The following is an 18,653-nucleotide window of genomic DNA, read 5'->3' as shown; positions in this document are numbered from 1 at the left end:
TTTTATTGAAGTATATTGTGTTTGCTTCAGGTATGCAGCAAAGTGATTCAGTTACACATACGTGTATGTATATATGTATGTATATTTTTTATTCTTTTCCATTATAGTTTATTAAAAGATACTGAATATAGTTCCCTGTGCTTATAGTAATTCCCTGTTGTTTGTCTGTTTTATATATGATAGTGTGCCTCTGTCAATCTGTTGATATATCATTATTAACTAAAGTCCATAGTTTACACTAGAGTTCACTCTGTATGTTGTACAGTTTTATGGGTTTTGACAAATGTATAAAACCATGTGTCTGCCATTACAAGGTCACACAGAATGGTTTCGCTTCCCTAAAAGCCCCCTGTGATTCACCTGTTCATCTGGACTGTCTTCCCTCTGGCAACCACTGATCTTTTTCTTATCTCCATAGTTTTGCCTTTTCCAGAAGGTTGTATGCTGCTAAGTCGCTTCAGTCGTGTCCGGCTCTGTGCGACCCCATAGACGGCAGCCCACCAGCTCCCCCATCCCTGGGATTCTCCAGGCAAGAACACTGGAGTGGGTTGCCATTGCCTTTTCCGGAAGATCGTTTAGTTGGAATCATATAGTACGTAGCCCATTCAGATTGGCTTCTTTCACTTAGTAATATACATGTAAGACTCCTTGATGTCTTCATGACTTGATAACGCATTTCTTTTTAGCACTGAGTAATATTCCATTGCATGGATGTACCACAGTTTATTTCTCCATTCACCCACTGAAGGACATCTTGATGGCCTCCACTTTTGGTAATTATGAGTAAAGGTGAAGGAAGGTGAATTTGCTCAGTCGTGTCTGACTCTTTGCGACCCCATGGACTGTAGCCCTACCAGGCTTCTCCATCCATGGGATTCTCCAGGCAAGAATACTGGAGTGGGTTACCATTTCCTTTTCCAGGGGATCTTCCCGACCCAGGGATCGAACCCGGGTCTACTTGCATTGGAGGCAGCCGCTTTAACCTCTGAGCCACCAGGGAAGCCCAATTATGAGTAAAGCTGCCATAAACTTCTGTGTGCAGGTTTTTGTGTGGACATAAGTTTTCAGCGCCTGTGGGTGCTTGCCGGATCCTATGGGAAGAGCATGTCTGGTTCTGTAAGGACTAGACAAACAAGATGGACTGTCTGTGCCATTTTATGACCTCAGCGTGATTAATTTACCCACGTAACACAGCCTCTGAAGGATCCTGGGAAGAGAAGCCCCTGCCTCTCTGTCACCATAGACCTCAGCTGACCCACGCTAGCGACAGCTTATCAGCCCAGGCGTCTTCTCACCAGGTGCTGGGCTGCCACCAGCCCAGTAGCACTTCCCATGGGAGCACAGTCAGTGCTCATCCATGTGCTGGGCTCGAGCTAGGAGCTGGCACTTAGCAGTGAGCACACAGTCTGCATTCCCCGAAGGGGCTGACCTCCCAGGGAAAAGCTGGTCTCACCGTCCTCACCAGAGAACATAGATGCCGTACCTGGTGCCAAGCATGTCCCACTTGCTCATTTCATCTCTGCTTCAGCCCCAGGAAATAGGAGGTCAGCGCCATTATTCTGCCCATTTTGCTGGTGAAAATCTAAAGCAGAGAGAGGTTAAGTCACTTGTCCAAGGTCACATAGCTGGTCAATGGCAGGGTCAGTCTGGCTCTAAACCCCAGAGCATTATGGCCTCCTGGGAGCTGCAAGGCCCTGCAGCAGAGACTAATGACCTCCCTGTCCCCTGAGGGCACCTCTCACAGCCTCTGTCCCTCCCTGTGAGGTAGAGCCAGTCACTTCAAAGTCATTCCCAGGGTGGGGTGGGGGAAGGTGGAGTCCACCTGCCGCCATCCACGTCAGACAGCCCCCTCCCAGCCCTGCGTGCTTGCTGAGGCTGCTATGGGGCTCAGGGTACACAGGACGCACGGGAACCTCCCCCCCACCCCACCCACTGGGTGTGTGCAGGCCCCAGGCTTGGAGTCTGGGACCCATGTTCTGCTTCTGGTCCTGTCCTTGGTGTGACCTGGGGTGAGCCATTTGCCCTCTCTGGACTCAGGTATCCTGGTTGTGAAGTGAGGGGTTTATAGGGTTGCTCTAGCATGGACATTTGATGTTTTTCAAAAAGCCATTAGAGACCCTGAGAAGAACAACACCAATTTTCTGTCACATGTTGATTGTAAGAGCTGTGGCAGTTCTTAGAAAAGAAAGGTTAGTGCTGATTTAAAAAAAGAAAGAAGGAAAAAGATTTCATGAATTTGCATCAGCTCTCAAGGCAGCATCTCTGCAAAGGTGCTAGCGAGAACAATGGTGTTTATCCATGAGCAGAAAGGTCACAAGGGGCCAAGGTCATGTCTACATCAGGCTCTGACCTGTACCCTCGGGTGCAGGGGCCTCCTCCTCTCGGGTGTCCAGGGCCAAACATGGCCTGACCCACAGGCACTGTTTCATTCTAGGCCTAGACTTACACGGTCCCCAAACCATGCAGTCCTCTGTCTGGTCCCTTCTGGTTGATATCATGCAGGTGAGATTTCATACTGAACTCTCAGGCCTTGAAAAGGTTCTGAGTCCTAGGACTTGGTTTAAGCAAGGATGCTTGTAAGCTGGATGCTTCTGAGAAGGTCACTCAGCTTCTCTGTGTTTCCATCTTCCTGACTGTACAGTGCCATGGAGGGAGTTCGCAAGCAAGGACCACACCTTCTCTTGTGTGCATCCCCATAGGTAGCAAAGACCCTGAAATACTGCCAATGCTCAGTAAACGGTTAACTCTATCCCACCTGCCAGACAGGTATGTGGGAAAACACTTTTTTAAATTATAAAGCATCACACAAGTGTTAGCTAATATTAATTAATATTGGAGTTAGTCACTCAGTTGTATCCAACTCTTTACAACCCTGTGGATGGTAGCACACCAGGTTCCTCTCTATGGGATTTCCCAGGAAAGAATTAGAGTGAATTGCCACTCCCTTCTCCAAGGAATCTTCCCGACCCAGGAATCGAACCCTGGTCTCTAATGTTAGTACGAGTGTTAGGCTGTTAGTCTCATAGTTCCGAGTCACACTTAGTCTTCCTATAGCTACTGAAAGCCAGAAGCAATCAGAGAAGAGGGCCTAGATGTTTGTGGCCACACATTTGCAGACATATGTGGGCCTCCCACCTTCTCAGTGTCTGTACGCTCAGGGAGGAGAGAAGAGGGGATGAGAGTGAAGAAAGGGAGGGAGGTCAGACTGCACAGCCTGGTCAAGGGCCAAGCGTTTCTACGCATGACAGCAGGCTGGAGCCAGACCCCTCGGCACCTTGACCTCTGGTTCCGTGTCTCCTTGGGGAGAGCCAGGCGTGTGCTCCCTGCAGAGGTCTGGCCCTTGACAGACAGCGCTGACTCGTCATGGAGCCAAGGGCTGGGAAGACGGAGCCTGGGTGATGACGTCCTTTGGCCCATTTCCAGCCCTTTCCGGAGATTCGAGGAAACAAGTCATTAGTCTGGAGTGTTCCTTAATGAGAGCAAGGCAGCCAGATTGTTGGGTTTGAGAGCCCCCAGGTCAGGGTCCAGGAAGGCACCTGAAATCATTAAGGACCTTTTGCTGGCTGAGGGGCCATGAACTTCAACTTTATTTCTCCAGAGGTGAAGACATGCCCAACATTTGGGAGGATGGATGGGGTGAGGGATGGGTAACTATTAGCTTGGAAAGTTGATAGCTTCACATTCTCACCGCAGACCATAATTGTGGGAAGGGACCTTTGTGATCACTCCCTTAACTAGCAAAGGAGAAGACCAAGGCTCAAAGTGGGAACGAGGCTTGTCGGGAGCTCCGGTCAGACTCGTCTTGTCTCACAAGGCTGGATTTTTTCAGGTCTTTATTGAATTGAATTTGTTACAGTATTGTTTCTGTATTCTGTTTGGTTTTCTGGCCACTGTTGAACCCTACATTGGAAGGCAAAGTCTTAACCACTGGACTCCCAGGGAAGTCCTAATCCTGGATGTTTTCTCCCTTTTTTTTTCCCTCGTAACAATATTTTTTGAGGCCTAAAGCACGTTCCAAGAAAAAAAATCAGGATACAGGAAAAAAAAAATTATCCATGCTATTTTTTCACTCTCACTCACAGAAGCTGTTAGCTCTAATGACCTTTCCAAATTAATAAAATCTGTAAATGTTCGATTGTTTATCGCACACATTGAGTTACACCTCTAAGTGGCTGGAGGGACCCGCTCGCCTGCCTGGAGCATCTAGCTCGAGGGTTCTGCAGCCAGCACGTATGCTCTGCACCCGAGACAGGGAGCTGTGCCCGGATTCCCTGTGAAAGGAGGCACAGCCAGTTTTCCCTCCCAGAGATTTAAGGGAACAGCACACGGTGCGCTCAGAGCCTGTTGCAGACAAAAAATGCTAGTGACGATCCCGGTCCATAGGTCCTTCCAGAGAATTTAGGGGAGAGACAAACCTTTCAGACATGAATATAGAATCGTTCCCAAATAAATGCTTGATAGTGGCTTTGTGACGTTCGCAGAACGTAGATCCACTAGAAAGGGTCGGATTTGGTTTGATGGAGGCCACAGGAAACGGCTTTCTGGGCAGGCAGCAAGGGTGAGAAGGAGCCCATGTGCCTGGGGGAGGAAGCTGGTCTTGGGTGTGGGGGATGGGCCCAGCTGGGTGGAAGGGGTCCCCACTCTGGGCAGTGATGGGGTTCGGACTCCGTGAAGTGGGCACAAGGAGATCCTGTTTCTTATGCTCAGACACCTGCATCCGTGATGACGCTGCATGAACACCATGTTTGCAAGCCATGGGGTCCCTGGCCCAGTCACACAGCCCAGTTGTCCTTGAGTGAGAAAAGCACAGGAGGATCTTTTTTTTTAATTATGGTAAAATATGCATAACATTCGGAGAAGGCAATGGCAAGCCACTCCAGTACTCTTGCCTGGAAAATCCCATGGACGGAGGAGCCTGGTGGGCTGCAGTCCATGGGGTCGCAAAGAGTCAGACAGGACTAAGCAACTTCACTTTCACTTTTCACTTTCATGCATTGGAGAAGGAAATGGCAACCCACTCCAGTGTTCTTGCCTGGAGAATCCCAGGGACAGCGGAGCCTGGTGGGCTGCCGTCTAAGGGGTCGCACAGAGCCGGACACGACTGAAGCGACTTAGCAGCAGCAGCAGCAGCATGGATAACATTTACCATGTTAACCATCTTTAAGTGTACAGGTTAGTGGCATTGTTTGTTCACATTGTTGTGCAGCTATTGCTACCATACATCTCTAGAACGTATGGTTTCATCTTCATCTTCCCCAAATTAAACACTAACTCACCATTCCCCAACTCCTGGTAACCTCTCTATTCCACTTTCTGTCTTTATGAATTTGACTGCCCTGTGAGTGAAGTGTGAAAGTCGGTTCAGTCGTGTCTGACTCTTTGCGACCCCATGGACTGTAGCCTGCCAGGCTCCTCTGTCCATGGAATTCTCCAGGCAAGGATACTAGAGTGGGTAGCTGTTCCCTTCTCTAGGGGATCTTCCCAACTCAGGGGTCGAACCCAGGTCTCCTGCATTGCAGGAGGATTCTTTACCGTCTGAGCCACCAGGGAAGCCTGGATACCCATATGAGTAAAATCATACAGCATTTGTCCTTTTGTCTTATTTTCACTTACCATAATGTCCTCTAGTTCATCCATGTTGAAGGATATATCAGAATTCCCTTCCTTTTAAGTCTGAGTAACATTCCATCATACATGTGGACCGCATTTTATTCACCCATTCGTCCAATGGACTCTTGGGTTTCTCCCGTCTCCTGCCTGTTGTGAGCGACGCTGCTATGAACATGGGTGTGCGACTATCTGTTTAAGTCCCTTGCAGGACGATTTTGAGCTTTTAAAAACAAGGGCTTTGGGTTTTCAAATCATCAGGGGTGATCAGCTGACCCTCACTGCTATCACTCCATGAGGAACAGATTGTCAGCCTGCTGTTTCCCACGCGTGAAGACTCTTCTGCCTTGAGCAGAGCTCTTCATTACCCTCTGCCAGGGACACAGATTGCAGGCTGGACTCTGCGTGCACGCGGCCTTTCCCCACGCCACACTAAGCGGCTTCCGTCTGCATGCTAGCCAGTGTCAAGGCCTCTTTGCCTTCACTTCTTATCCTGAAACGCATCAGTCATGTTGAATTTGTCCCTCACTGAGGGAGCAGATGCTCTGCACTCTTGCTTGGTAAGTTCTTTCTCCTACCTTCTAAAATGTATTTAGCCACGATCGTAAAGGCCACGGGAAATCACACAGGCATAGTGCTCCCTTCTGGTCCTATGTCCTCCCCACCTCCTCCAAAAATCTCTCCGAACATTGCCGAAGAACTAAAAGACACCCTGTCTTGAGGCGTCACTACCGCTGGCCATTAAATTGCCTCTACAGATCCCAGACTCACTTAAAATACATTAAAGTAGTGACATGCTCAAGCAGAGAGGCAGGAGAATGCACAGTTCAGGTTGGCATTGTCATTAACTCAAGTCTTTGGTGTCAACTCCCTCCCGCACCGAACGTCCTGCCTGGCCCTACAGTCAACCTCCGAAATGCATTTTCTGGCCTTTGTTGGTTTGTGTCAGCTCTTGAACATTATTTAAATGTAGTTTGGGGCCCATGCATGCAATTACCATTGTGTTATTATTCAGAACCAGATTGTTAAGATTCAGGCAGCTGTACAAGGAGATGCCCTGTGCTGTGAGGTCCAATTTAGGAGGGCCTTCCGAGCTGGCGCGCAGGGTTGCTAGGCAACCCCATGCTACAGAAGAGGAGGCCTCACTCCGAGTGGGAAGAAGCCCAGCGCCTTCAGGGAATTGGAGGCAGTGGTCAATCTGAGACTGGCATGGCGCCGGGAGGGGGAGGGAGGCGACGTGGGCCGAACCCACGGCCGGAGGAGGGGGGATCTTGCCAGGGGCGCCCACCCAGCTAGCACGCGGTGTTCCTGGGAGGGGAGAGTGCTGCTGGGAGTGAGAACGCAGAGAAGGTGCAGAAGCCAGAGGTCGGCCAGGAAACTGCTGAAGGATACCCAGAGCAGATGCTAATATGCTTCTCCATCCCTTTCTTCTCTTTGCAGGAAATGAGCAGGTTTGCACAGAAACTGCTGGCCTGAAATTTAAGAAGACGTGGTCGCTTGTGAGTCTGAATTTTGCTTTCTTCGGTCTGTGGTTTGACAGTGTTCCTGGGAAGTGGGTGGGTTTCCCCATTTGGGGAAGGGAACGTGACCTGGATGAAGTTGGGCTTTTTTTTTGGTTCTTCTGGAAGGTGCCTCTGGCTGGGTGGGACTGGACCCAGGGACAGAAGGCTGTGAAGACTCATGGTCTGAGCCCTGGCTCTGCCCTCTGAGTGGAGGGTGCCCACTGGCTCATGATAGGGTCGATTGGTGTGTGAGGAAAGCCGGACTCCTTTGGTATGAGGATGATGTGTGTTCTTTTTTTTTTTTTTTTTAATTTTTTGCCCTGGGGCCATGAACAGTTTGCACAATTCCAAGTTTGCTGCTAGGGTGATCTTATTTAGAACAGTAAACTCTCATACAGGCCATTTAGCAGTGTGTTAAACTGAGAGCAATCATATGACCCTGTCCATTACTCAATCTGGGAGTATTGTTAATTCACCAGATGCCTGGTACTATCTGGTGGCCCTGAGAAATACAAGAGAGGCTGCAGGTTCAGGCTCTGTTTTGGAGGAATGGTCAGTCCGGTGTGGGAAGACATCTGCCCGTGAAACCATGAAAGAACTTGGTGAAAGGGCATGCATCCTGCCCTGGCCCGTATGGCACAGGCAGAAATGCTGGTGATGGGAGTGGTTAGAGAAGGCATCCTGGGAAAAGGGAGAGCTGAGGTGGGCTGATAGAGGAGGGAGGCTGTTCCAGGGAGAAAGGAACAATGATGAGGCCCCAGGATGGGAACACCCAATGGCCTACTTGGAGGATGTCATAGACATGGGTCTAATGGGGAGGGGAGGAAATGCTGGTGACACTGGGCAGGACCAGATGGTATAGGGCTTGACATGCCTTCATGAATGGTCCACAAAGAATCAGGATAGCAAATATCCCTGATCTATGCAAGTAAAATTAGTTTTCTGCCAGTTTATGACTCATTACGTGGAAAAGAATATACAGGTTTTTCAACAAGTTGGAAGTTGTATTCAAGATTAACACAGACACTGGGTAGATTACAAGAAATTCACATGGGGGATACTCCTGTATCTCAGTGAGAGAGAGAGAGATTCCATCTTCTTCAGACGACTGCAGCTGAGGTTCATGAGACCGTGATGGGGTCACACCCTAAGCTTCGGGTAGACTGTCACCAGGATATGTTCCCCATGTCCACTTGTTTTTCCCTGGAGTTGCTTCTCACGTAGGGAGATCCAGGTACCACGCCCAGGGTGAGGAGCAGCTGGGGTATATTTATTTAACAAAGGTTAATTTAATTATTTGTTCCAAGCAAGCAGAGGATACGTGCTTGTTCTGAACGTCAAGAACAACCAGTATTTATGTGGCGTTGCCACTTTGCAGCACACTTGACGGTACTGCCTCATCTGAGCCTCACAAAGGTTCTGTCAGGCAGTGCGATTTTACAGATGAGGGAATCGAGGCTCGAAGAGCTTCAATATTCCGTTCGAGATTGCTCAGCAAGTAGAGCCGATGTTCATACTGACTTTCCACTGCGTACCGCTGCATGTCTGATTATGGAGCAGGCCTCTGGGTCTGCTCCTACCTCCTGCTCATTCATCCTGGGGAAGAAGAGAGCTGTGCAGTCTCACCAGGTCTAGCTGTGGGAACTCTGTTCCGAATGGTCACTGTTTTGCTGTGCTGCCTTTCATGGAATGTATGGTATCAGACTGGTGATTTTGACTGGGCAGGAAATTGGTTATGGTTCTGCCCTCAAAGAGGAAGGCTCACGTGTGATCTGCCACCAGGGGCCAGCCTCTGGAAAGATACAGGAAGGCAGCATCTGACTGACTTAGGTTGGGTTCTCTACAAGCAGAGCCGGAGACAAGGATTCAGGCACATGTGATGTAGCAAAAGAGAGCTTTAGGGAAAGCATGTACGGGAGGGAGAGAAGCAGGGTCAGGAAGGAGGAGCTAAGCAAAGGTGTATCAGAGCAAGTCTCTTTTTGATTGGGTGCCCAGCGGGAAAAAATGGGGTTGAGCAGGGCATCAGTCACAGTTACTACCCTGCCGTGAGCATCAGTGCTGTGAAGATAGCCAAAGGTAATTTTCACCTGACCTGGCAGTAATTTTCATTGCATTTTAAGAGTATCGATATTAAAATAGAAATCGATGGTGTCAAAGTCTGTCTTCACTGAAATAACTATGTGCTTTTTAAAACTGTAATTTTATTCTTAATAGGTAATACAGTTCCATGGCCCTAAATGCAAAAGTATCAAAAAGTATGCTGTGAAAAATCTCCATCACACCTCTGTCCCAGGCAGCCTGGCTCCTCCTCCGCTGACAACCAATATTATCCAGATTTTGGGTTACTTTCCGATGACAGTCTATATACACCAACAGTGGTGCAGTTTAGATTTCAAAGTGTTGGTCAGTCCGATTGCAGTATAGTAAGACACCACCCACTTGGTCCTTAAGAATCAGCAGAACTGGGTCTGTTCCAGAATCGGTTGAGCTGAGGTGTATCTTTTATTTGGAGAGAGAGCAGTTCATCAAGTCAGTTCTCAGTGAAATGTTCAAAAGACATAAAGCCTTTATAAACACTTCCAAACTCCTTAGAGTTACTATATAAAAAATTGATATAAGAATTGAAAATTGTTATTTCCTCATTAAAGCAAATCACCTATAAAGAGCTTGAGATGCTGTGTTACAGCCCTTGAAATTCCCAAATATTTTAAATAATATAAACTTCCACGAAATTCACTCATTCAAATCACTGCATTTATCACCTAATGTTGTTTGCATATCATTTGATGACTTGCTGAAATGTGTATTGTTTCCAAAGTCTACTGCAGTGTTAGCACCTTGTGAGTTCTCACTGTGGTTTCCTTTTATGAATTGACTTTCCGATTAATATGTAATCTGGACATAGTTTCCTCGACATAGGAGTGGGTCAGTGATGGCGTAGGCTCCATTGTTGGTGAGCTCCCTGTTGGAGGAGGTGTTGAAAGAGCAGCGGGGTCATCTGTCAGCAAAGTCACGAAGAAGTCTATCCTCCGTGACAGGCAGGTTTAGAAGACTTTCAAGTTGCTCTCCTAGCTGAGTCTGGTCTCTGTGGCTTCGTTATCCTTATTTCCTTAGAGGCCATTTACCTTGTGTGAAATGCAGGCTATCGGGCTCACACTGCACACTTACCTTCTGAATTTTTGTTCCACAGGTTTTATGCCTATAAATGTCCACAGGGAACTTACTTTGTGATCTCATAGGCCTGGCATGTATGTTTTCCTCTTTCCTGCTCTCTGTCGTGTTTACACTCTCTCTTGGGTCACAAGAAAATCCACCAACTTCTAGCTGACCTGTTCAAGCCTCAAGACAGGTTTTGGTGACACCCCCACAAAGCAATGAAAAAAAAAAAATCTCATTTCCGTCCAAGAAATAGAACCATTATCTTGATTGAAATAATATCTTTCCTCAACCTGCAACCAGATAAAGCATCAAATTGGTGGAGTTTCCTTATCACTACGCAGAGTTAGCAGGACCCAGAATAATGGCCTGTCAGCAACTGCTGGGGGTGGGGGGTGGTGTTCTGTGAGGCAGGGGCCGCAGCTCCCCTGTGGGTTACATGATGTGGGTTACATGATGTCTGGTGTAAAGTCTGGTATTACTATAGTAACAGAGAAGGCACTGTGGTGCCTAGAACTGGGGAAGCAATAAATGCAACTGCTACTATGATTATGGTGGTGGTGTCTCATTAGGCAACATCTAACGCACAGGGCTTCCCTGGTGGCTCAGATGGTAAAGAGTCTGCCTGCAATGCAGGAGGCTCAGCTTCCATCCCTGGGCGGGGAAGACCCCCTGGAGAAGGAAATGGCAATCCACCCCAGTATTCTTGCCTGGAAAATCCCATGGATGGAGAAGCCTGGCGGGCTTGGCAGGCTACAGTCCACGGGGGTCGCAGAGAGTCCCACATGACTGAGCGACTAACACTTTCACTTCCACTAACGCATATGGGCAATGGTAGGAGTGACTGAAAGCTGCAGATTATTTAGGATGTCAACTTTGGGGATATGACTGTTCTAGAACGCTGTGTTCACTGACCTGAGAGTCCCAGGACTGCAGTCAGAGTAACGAGGTGACTGGATCTTAGTTTGGGGTGAGCAAGCAGAGGTCAGCAAACCAACATCTTTAGGAAGAAAAATGGAAGAGCTGTGGAAAAGGAGGCAGGGTGTGGTTCCAGCCCAGACCACCACTTGTCACCATGCAGCTGGGGCTTTGGGGATCTGGGCTGCCTACCGTTCCAGCAGGGCTACATGTAGGTGTCAAGGCGATGTGTGTGCAAAGCCCAGGGCGCGACCTGTTCTCGGTGTCCCTGTTCCCCATTCACCAAGAGGTGCAGCTCTGCTGTCTCCCAGGCATTTTTGAGGGCTTATTCTGTGACAGGTGTATTCCAACATTTTTCATGTATTAACTCACTTAACCCTCCCAACACTCTTACACATTAGAGACTGCCTTTTACAGGTGAGGAGAAGCAGAAAGGTTCAATAACTTGCCCAGGGCCACACAGTCAGTCAGTGATGGAACAGGGACTTAAAGCCAAGCAGTCTGGTTGGAGTTCTTGAAACCTTAAAATCAGACTAAATAATACAGTTCAAACCTGTGAGGCTTTCCAGTTCAGTTCAGCTCAGTCACTCAGTCATGTCCGACTCTTTGCGACCCCATGAATCACAGCACGCCAGGCCTCCCTGTCCATCACCATCTCCCGGAGTTCACTCAGACTCATGTCCATCGAGTCCGTGATGCCATCCAGCCATCTCATCCTCTATTGTCCCCTTCTCCTCCTGCCCCCAATCCCTCCCAGCATCAGAATTTCTTCCAATGAGTCAACTCTTCTCATGAGGTGGCCAAAGTACTGGAGTTTCAGCTTTAGCATTATTCCTTCCAAAGAAATCCCAGGGCTGATCTCCTTCAGAATGGACTGGTTGGATCTCCTTGCAGTCCAAGGGACTCTCAAGAGTCTTCAACACCACAGTTCAAAAGCATCAATTCTTCGGCGCTCAGCCTTCTTCACAGTCCAGCTCTCACATCCATACATGACCACTGGAAAAACCATAGCCTTGACTAGACAGACCTTAGTCGGCAAAGTAATGTCTCTGCTTTTGAATATGCTATCTAGGTTGGTCATAACTTTTCTTCTTTACCAAACCTTAAACAACTAGAATCTTGTGATTGGGAGCAATAATAAGAAGAGTGCTGATGACGACATCTTTGTGATATCCCAGGAGGCATAGAGGTGGTTCTTGTGCAGAAGTGGGACACAATGGACTTCTAGCCACGGTTCCTGATCTTGGGCACCCGGTAGCTCACATCCTCTTTTGGCTTGGGATCCAGCCAAGCTGTCCCCAGCTGCAAGCGCACAGTAGAGCACCAGCGTGTGAGAGAGCTTCCCCATTGACTTGTTCCCAGTCTGGTCCATTCCCCCCATCTTCCTGCAGCGCCCTCCCAGGCCCTGGGGGCTGTGCTGTCTGCCAAGACTTCCCCAGAGGAGAGGACCATCCCCCACCCCACTCCTGCTTCACTTCCTCTCCCCTCAGGCACATTGTAAGTGAAGTGAAAGCCTGTATCTTCAGAATCTTATTTTCAAGAGGAGTGCTGGCCTGCCGGTGAGCGTTCCTGATTACCATGGTAATCACCAGCTGAATGAAGTGATTTTATAATACATTTCCATCAGAAATATGAACAGGTGTGCAAGGGAAATCAACATTTATCAACAAGATAGGTCTTGGGAGATTAATAGTGAATTTAGGATGGCTCAAGGAAACAAAAGGAAGAAAGAAAGAATTCATATGTTTGCTTGCAGTCAAGATCCTTCCAGCCTTATCTCTGATCATTTCCCACCTCATCTCACTCCCACCCCCACCTATGAGCTTTGCACTCACAGTTCTTGTACTTTCCTCTCCTCTCTCCTTTCCAGTCCTTAACCACCTGTCAAAGCCCAGCTCCTCCAGGAAGCCTTCTTTGGTTCACTCAGCCTTCAGGAATCTCTGCTTTCTCTGTCCCTTAGCAGCCCCTCACTGGGTCTGTGTAGCCTCCCTCACTCCCCAGTCAGCTGGGAGGACCCCCAAGGAGACTATACTCATCCGTGTTGCAACCCAGGTCAACAGGCACAGACCCTGCTGAGCCAACTCTTATCAGCTGAGGGCTCTGGTTCCACCCATGGTTCTCAAAGATAATGAGCCTCCACTGAGCTAAGAACCTCATTGTCTTCCTCAGGGACCAATTGAAAACACCACCACCACCACCACCACCACCAGGTATCAACCTCAGTGACTCTAGGGCTTGGAGTGCTGAAATCTGGACTTGTGTGTTCCTGAGAGATTAAAGGAATTCCTTGGCATTGTGGTCCTTCTTCCAGAGATGAAGGTTACAGTGGGGAATCCAAGGAAGCTTGCAAAGCGGTTCTGAGCTCTGAGCCTCGGGGTCCCTGAATCATCACTTTCCTCCCTCCCGTACAGAAATCAGTTCCCATTCTGGATCTGGGAAACCACACCCCTACAACCAGGAGGGGCCTTCCTGCTTTGCTGAGGCCACCCTGGGCTCCAAGGAGGCATAGAGGGGAGGATCGGGGCAGGGGCGGGGGGGCCCTCTAGTGCTGGATGGGGCCGAGGAAAAGGCAGCCTTGCCCGTCTGGCCCTGGACCTTCGTCCTGGGCCCGCAAGTGTCTCAGACCCAGCATGTCAGGGTTTGTCATTGGTATGAGCAGGGGACCAGAGGGACTTGACAGAGGCCTTGGCATGAAAGGCCTTCCTCACTTTCAAGCAGGACAATGCATCAGAGGAGTCACCAGGCCCACTCTGATGGCGTGAGAGGCATTAGCTAATATTTTGATTTTAATAGAATGAATAATAAAGAGCTCGCCTGTCTCTTGGAACTAATTTTGAAGAACGGGTTCTGCCACACGTTCCCCTGGTTGAATCAGGCTCCGAAAGAATGGATAACAAAAGATTTAACCAGAAAGAAAAAGCATTCCTCCACCAACTTTTCTCTCTTTTAATTCCCTTCTTGTCATGCGCCTCAGTTAACAGTAACTTATGAAAAGATGAAATAGAGTTGGAACAGGAGGCCCTGAGCCTCAGAAGAGGGCTCGGGCGGCAGCCCTTGCTTTTTGTTCTGCGGCATGAATGCCTTCGCGGTGGGTCCCCTCACTGAGCCGGGTGCATGGGCCTGGAGGGCAGACATGTACGACAGTCTCCCGGTGGGGCGGCGGCAGGGGGGGTGCCTGGCCTCCCTCCACAGGTGTCTGCTGGAGGCAGGGGCTGGCGGGAAGCAGGAGGAGGTCTCAAAGTGAGCGATTTGAAGGGAGTTGAGTCTGAAGGCCTGTGCAGGATGTCGGGGACCCCCAGGCCCCAGTGCGGTGCCCCAGGGCTTTTGACACTGCGATTGAAGGGGCCGGGGGGCGCAAGGGTGCTGAAAGCAAAGGCAGTCAGGGTGCTGTGGAGGGGACCACCTCCCAGGCCGTGACCCGAGGGTTCCCTGAAGACAGAGAGACAAGGCATTAAACACCCAACCTCCCTCTCTCCCTCCCTGCAGGCTCTTCTGGGGCCTCCATTGGCTGCAGGCTGTAGGGGCACAGCCTCTGGGCAGAGCCAAGCGCCAGGGGCAGAGTGAGCCCAGAGGGGCAACTAGGGAGAGCAGCATAGTGCCTCTGCCCTCATGACATCCTGGGGGCAGGGGGGTGGCCCAGCACCCTTGTCAGGGTCTAGAGTCTTGGAGTCGATTTCAGGGCCTCCAGGGAAGTCCCCAGCCTCTTCTCCAGGGACCACCATTCTTTTCACCAAACGTATTGTCACCGCGGTTCCACTGGAGAGGGGCGCTGCGGCCATGCTGAATGCACACTGGAATGCCCCGTCTGATGCCTCACTGGAAGGAGCTCTGGCAAGAGAGCCGCCAGGAGTGGGCCCTGAAGGAGACGCTAGCTGAAGAAAAGTGGGGGTCAGGGCCAGAGCAAAGGGCACAGAGCCTCAGCCCGCCAAAGCCTAGCTTGGGACAGTGCCTGTCTGGGGTCACAGTCCTGCGAGAGCCTCCACTGCCCCCACCATGGCTGTCGGAGCCACAGGCAGCTCTCAGCTCTGCTCCCCACAGAGCTCAGGGTGATCCTGCCCTTCCCACGGCCGGCCAGCTTAATCTGAGAGCGAAGCCGGGCCTGCACAGTGTTTCACTTGTCCAGCAGCCCGTGAGGTGGGAGCACAGACGGAGATGTGAGGCTCTTGCTCAAGGCCACACTGAACCCAGATGCTTGATTTCTGAGCTGCCCCCTGGTCTGGCTGCCTGCCCGGGGTCTTCTGGCAGAGGAGGGTCTGCACCTGCAGAGAAGGGAACATCATTCAAGTGTTGGAACTTCCAATTAAAATTGTTCTATTAGGAAATAATTTCAAGTTAAAGAGAAACTGCAAAAAATAAAAAGAAGACCCTTACATCTTTGTATTCTAGACCCACCGATTCTTACAATCTTACCCCGTTCCCTTTATAATCTTTGCTCTCTCACTGTATCACTTGTATCTCTCTCTCTCTCACACACACACACACATTTGGTCTGAACCACTTGAGGGTGTTACCCCTAAATACTTCAGGATGTGTTTTCTAAGGATAGGCGTATTCTCTAGCATAATCATAGCATGGCTGATCAGTGCATGTAGCATGAATGCATACTTTTGTCTAATTACTAGTCTACCTGTTGTGTTCTGATTTTATCAGTTAAGCTCATGATGCTCTTTACGGCACGTCCTTGTCCACTGAGGATCCTGTCTAGGGTTGGATGTTGCTTTGTTATGTCTCTTTGGCCTCCTTTAACCTGGAACATTTGTGCAGCCTCTCTTTGTCTATTAGGACTTTGAGATGTGTAAAGAATACCAATGCTCCCTTACTTTCCATTAAATGTTCCTCATTTTGGGTTTGTCTGATGTCTCCTTGTCGTTAGACTCAGGTTATACATTCTTAAGAGATGCCTGCCTGCACTACCTTGGGCTCTTCTCAGGCAATCACACCAGGAATCACTCACTGGTCCCCACTGGTGATGTTAATTTTGAACTGCCAGTCAAGGTATTGCCAATTTCTCCACTATATGAGGGTCATTGTTTTTTTCTCCCTTAAAACTAGCATGCAGTCTATAGGAAGACTGCAATGATGCAAGTCCCTACTCTTCATGGATGTAGTATCCATTGATGACTCATGCCCGATCCCATGGTTAACACGACGGTTGCTGCAAATCAATGCTTTTCCAGCTTCAGCGTTAATTCCATGTTTACCAGTTGGCCCTTGGCTTTCTACTGTAACAGCAGAATTTATTTGTGCTGCGAACAGTATACATTTACTATTGTAAGCAATAAAATGTATTTATTTGTCTGTCTGGTGAAGTTCTGTTTTTCCAAGACTTTATTAATATTATTTTTCACTGTACTCAGTTATTTTGGGGATTAAGCTGCTGCCCCAGAGTTGACCAGTAGAGGAGCCCCTGTAAGTTGACTCCCATAATATTGTGATATGTCACCAGTCCTGTTATGGAACACTTTCTTGCTCTCTGGCATAACAAGAGGTTCCAGGCTCATCCTGTACCTGCCTGGTCCTAGCCCTGCAATCAATCATTTCTCTAAGAAGCCTTGCTTCCTCTTAGTGGAGAATGGTATTAGAGACCAAGATCTGGGCTCTGAGTGTGCTCACGGCTACTGATGTCTTTGCTTCTTGGCCCTTTTAAGGGATAGAACTAGAAAATATAAATATGCATAAGCACATAAACATAACTTTCATAATACATGTATACACATGTGCACATAGACACGCATATACATTTACATATTCACATGTGAGACATTATGAGCCCACACCAGTACTTCCAAATCCAATCTACTTCCACAGGGTTGCTTTTTGTCTTGCCCCATTCCATATTTATATGTTTTTCTTCCATAGTGAAAACAGGTTCCCCATACCATCAACACATTCACTCAGTCACTTAATTCTGTGTTAAGTGTAAAATAGCATCAGAATTGTTTCACCTACACTGCTACAGTCAACAAATTTAGTTCCCTTACTCCAACCCTTCTCTGCTGTTAGATTTTATTTATTTTTTTCAGTTTTCTTTCAATTTTAAGGATTTTCCCTTCCCATTCTTATTGATTTAATTTAAAAAAATAGGTTGAATACTAACATACTTTTTAAAGTCAGAGCTACACAAAAAGGTATACTAGAAAAACACTTTCTCCTGTGTTCCTTCTACCCCATCTCCCCCTGGTAGGAAGTCAGCTTAGTTGTTTGATATTTATACTTCTATTGCTTTCTATGAAAATAAGCACTTTTTATGTGTTTTAAAATTTTCCCTTCTTTTTTACACAAAAAAATACTATGTCATATATGCTTTTTAAACACTTTGCTTTATGTATTCAGTCTCCTGGAAAACACTACATACCATTCATAGAGGTCTTCCTCATTCTTTTTATAGCTGCATAGTACTCCGTGTGCATACTATAGTTTATCCAACCACTGTCCTATGTATGACCATAAAATGATTATAAATAATGCTGCAAAGCTTGTGTGTGTGTGTTGGAAGTGTATCTTCAGGGTAAATTTATTAGAATGAATAATTGAAGAGTAAATGTGTATGGAGTTTTGTAAGATATTTCCAGGTACCCTTTCATGGGGTTGTGCCAATTTGCATTCCTACCTGTTTCCTCATAACCTTGCTAAAGAAGGTACTGTCAAGTTTTGAAACTTTTGCCAGTGTCATGAGTATGAATGGTATCTTAGTGTAGTTTTAATCTGCATTTATCTTTTTATGTGTGAAGCTGAATATTTATATATTTAAGGACATTATTTCTATTCCTTTTGTAAGTAGTATGTTCTTTTGCCCATTTTCCTATTGCCCACTTTTCTACTGGGATTTTGGTCCTTTGTGCCTCAATTCATAACAGCTTTTTAAAAAACCTAATAGTGATATTAAATCTTATCTATGATATATGTAGCAAATATTTTCTCCACATTTATATTTGATTTTACTTATGGTGTTTGCCATATAATTAAAAATTTTTTATATAGTAAAATTCATCAACCTCTTACAGCCTCTGGATTTTCAGTCATAGTTGGAAAGCATTTTCCTACATCCATGTGGAAATATCATTTTTGATGGCTATATATTTACATGCAAAGATAAACCATCATTTTTATATAGATTCTAAGATGAATTGGAGTTCGTAAGCAGATGGGGCAGAGGGAAGAAGAATGCAGAGGGGGGAGTAGCTTGAAGGTTGGAGGTTTGAAAGCCTTGCACCTTATTGGTTTCAGGATGAGGGCAGAGGAAGAGTGATCCCTGCCTTGCACTCATGCAAGGAATCATGTCTGGCCCCCATGACACGCTCCAGTGTCAAGACACACAAAAGAGGGCTATGGGAATTTCAGAGGACTGACAAGTATCCTTTGGGCTGGACACAGAGACACTGGGACAAGGCTGGGAACAGGATGAGGCAAACACATTTGGCAAGTTTAAGGAGGTCTCATTCTCAGAGTTGTGCAAGTGCAGGGCTGGCA

At 47.8% G+C, this 18,653-nt stretch overlaps 1 protein-coding gene across 1 annotated transcript in view; it reads left to right on the top strand.

Annotated features, from left to right (window-relative positions):
* Window positions 1-18,653, top strand: part of ZBTB7C (zinc finger and BTB domain containing 7C) — a 382,804-nt gene that overhangs the window by 217,224 nt on the left and 146,927 nt on the right. Inside the window, exon 3 of the mRNA XM_069568498.1 lies at window positions 7,048-7,106. The gene's annotated coding sequence lies outside the window, so the exon portion shown is untranslated. The remainder of the gene's footprint in view (window positions 1-7,047; window positions 7,107-18,653) is intronic.

This window comes from Ovis canadensis, chromosome 23 (assembly GCF_042477335.2).
Source record: "Ovis canadensis isolate MfBH-ARS-UI-01 breed Bighorn chromosome 23, ARS-UI_OviCan_v2, whole genome shotgun sequence".
Taxonomy (NCBI): domain Eukaryota; kingdom Metazoa; phylum Chordata; class Mammalia; order Artiodactyla; family Bovidae; genus Ovis; species Ovis canadensis.
This window is presented reverse-complemented; position numbering and strand designations above follow the sequence as displayed.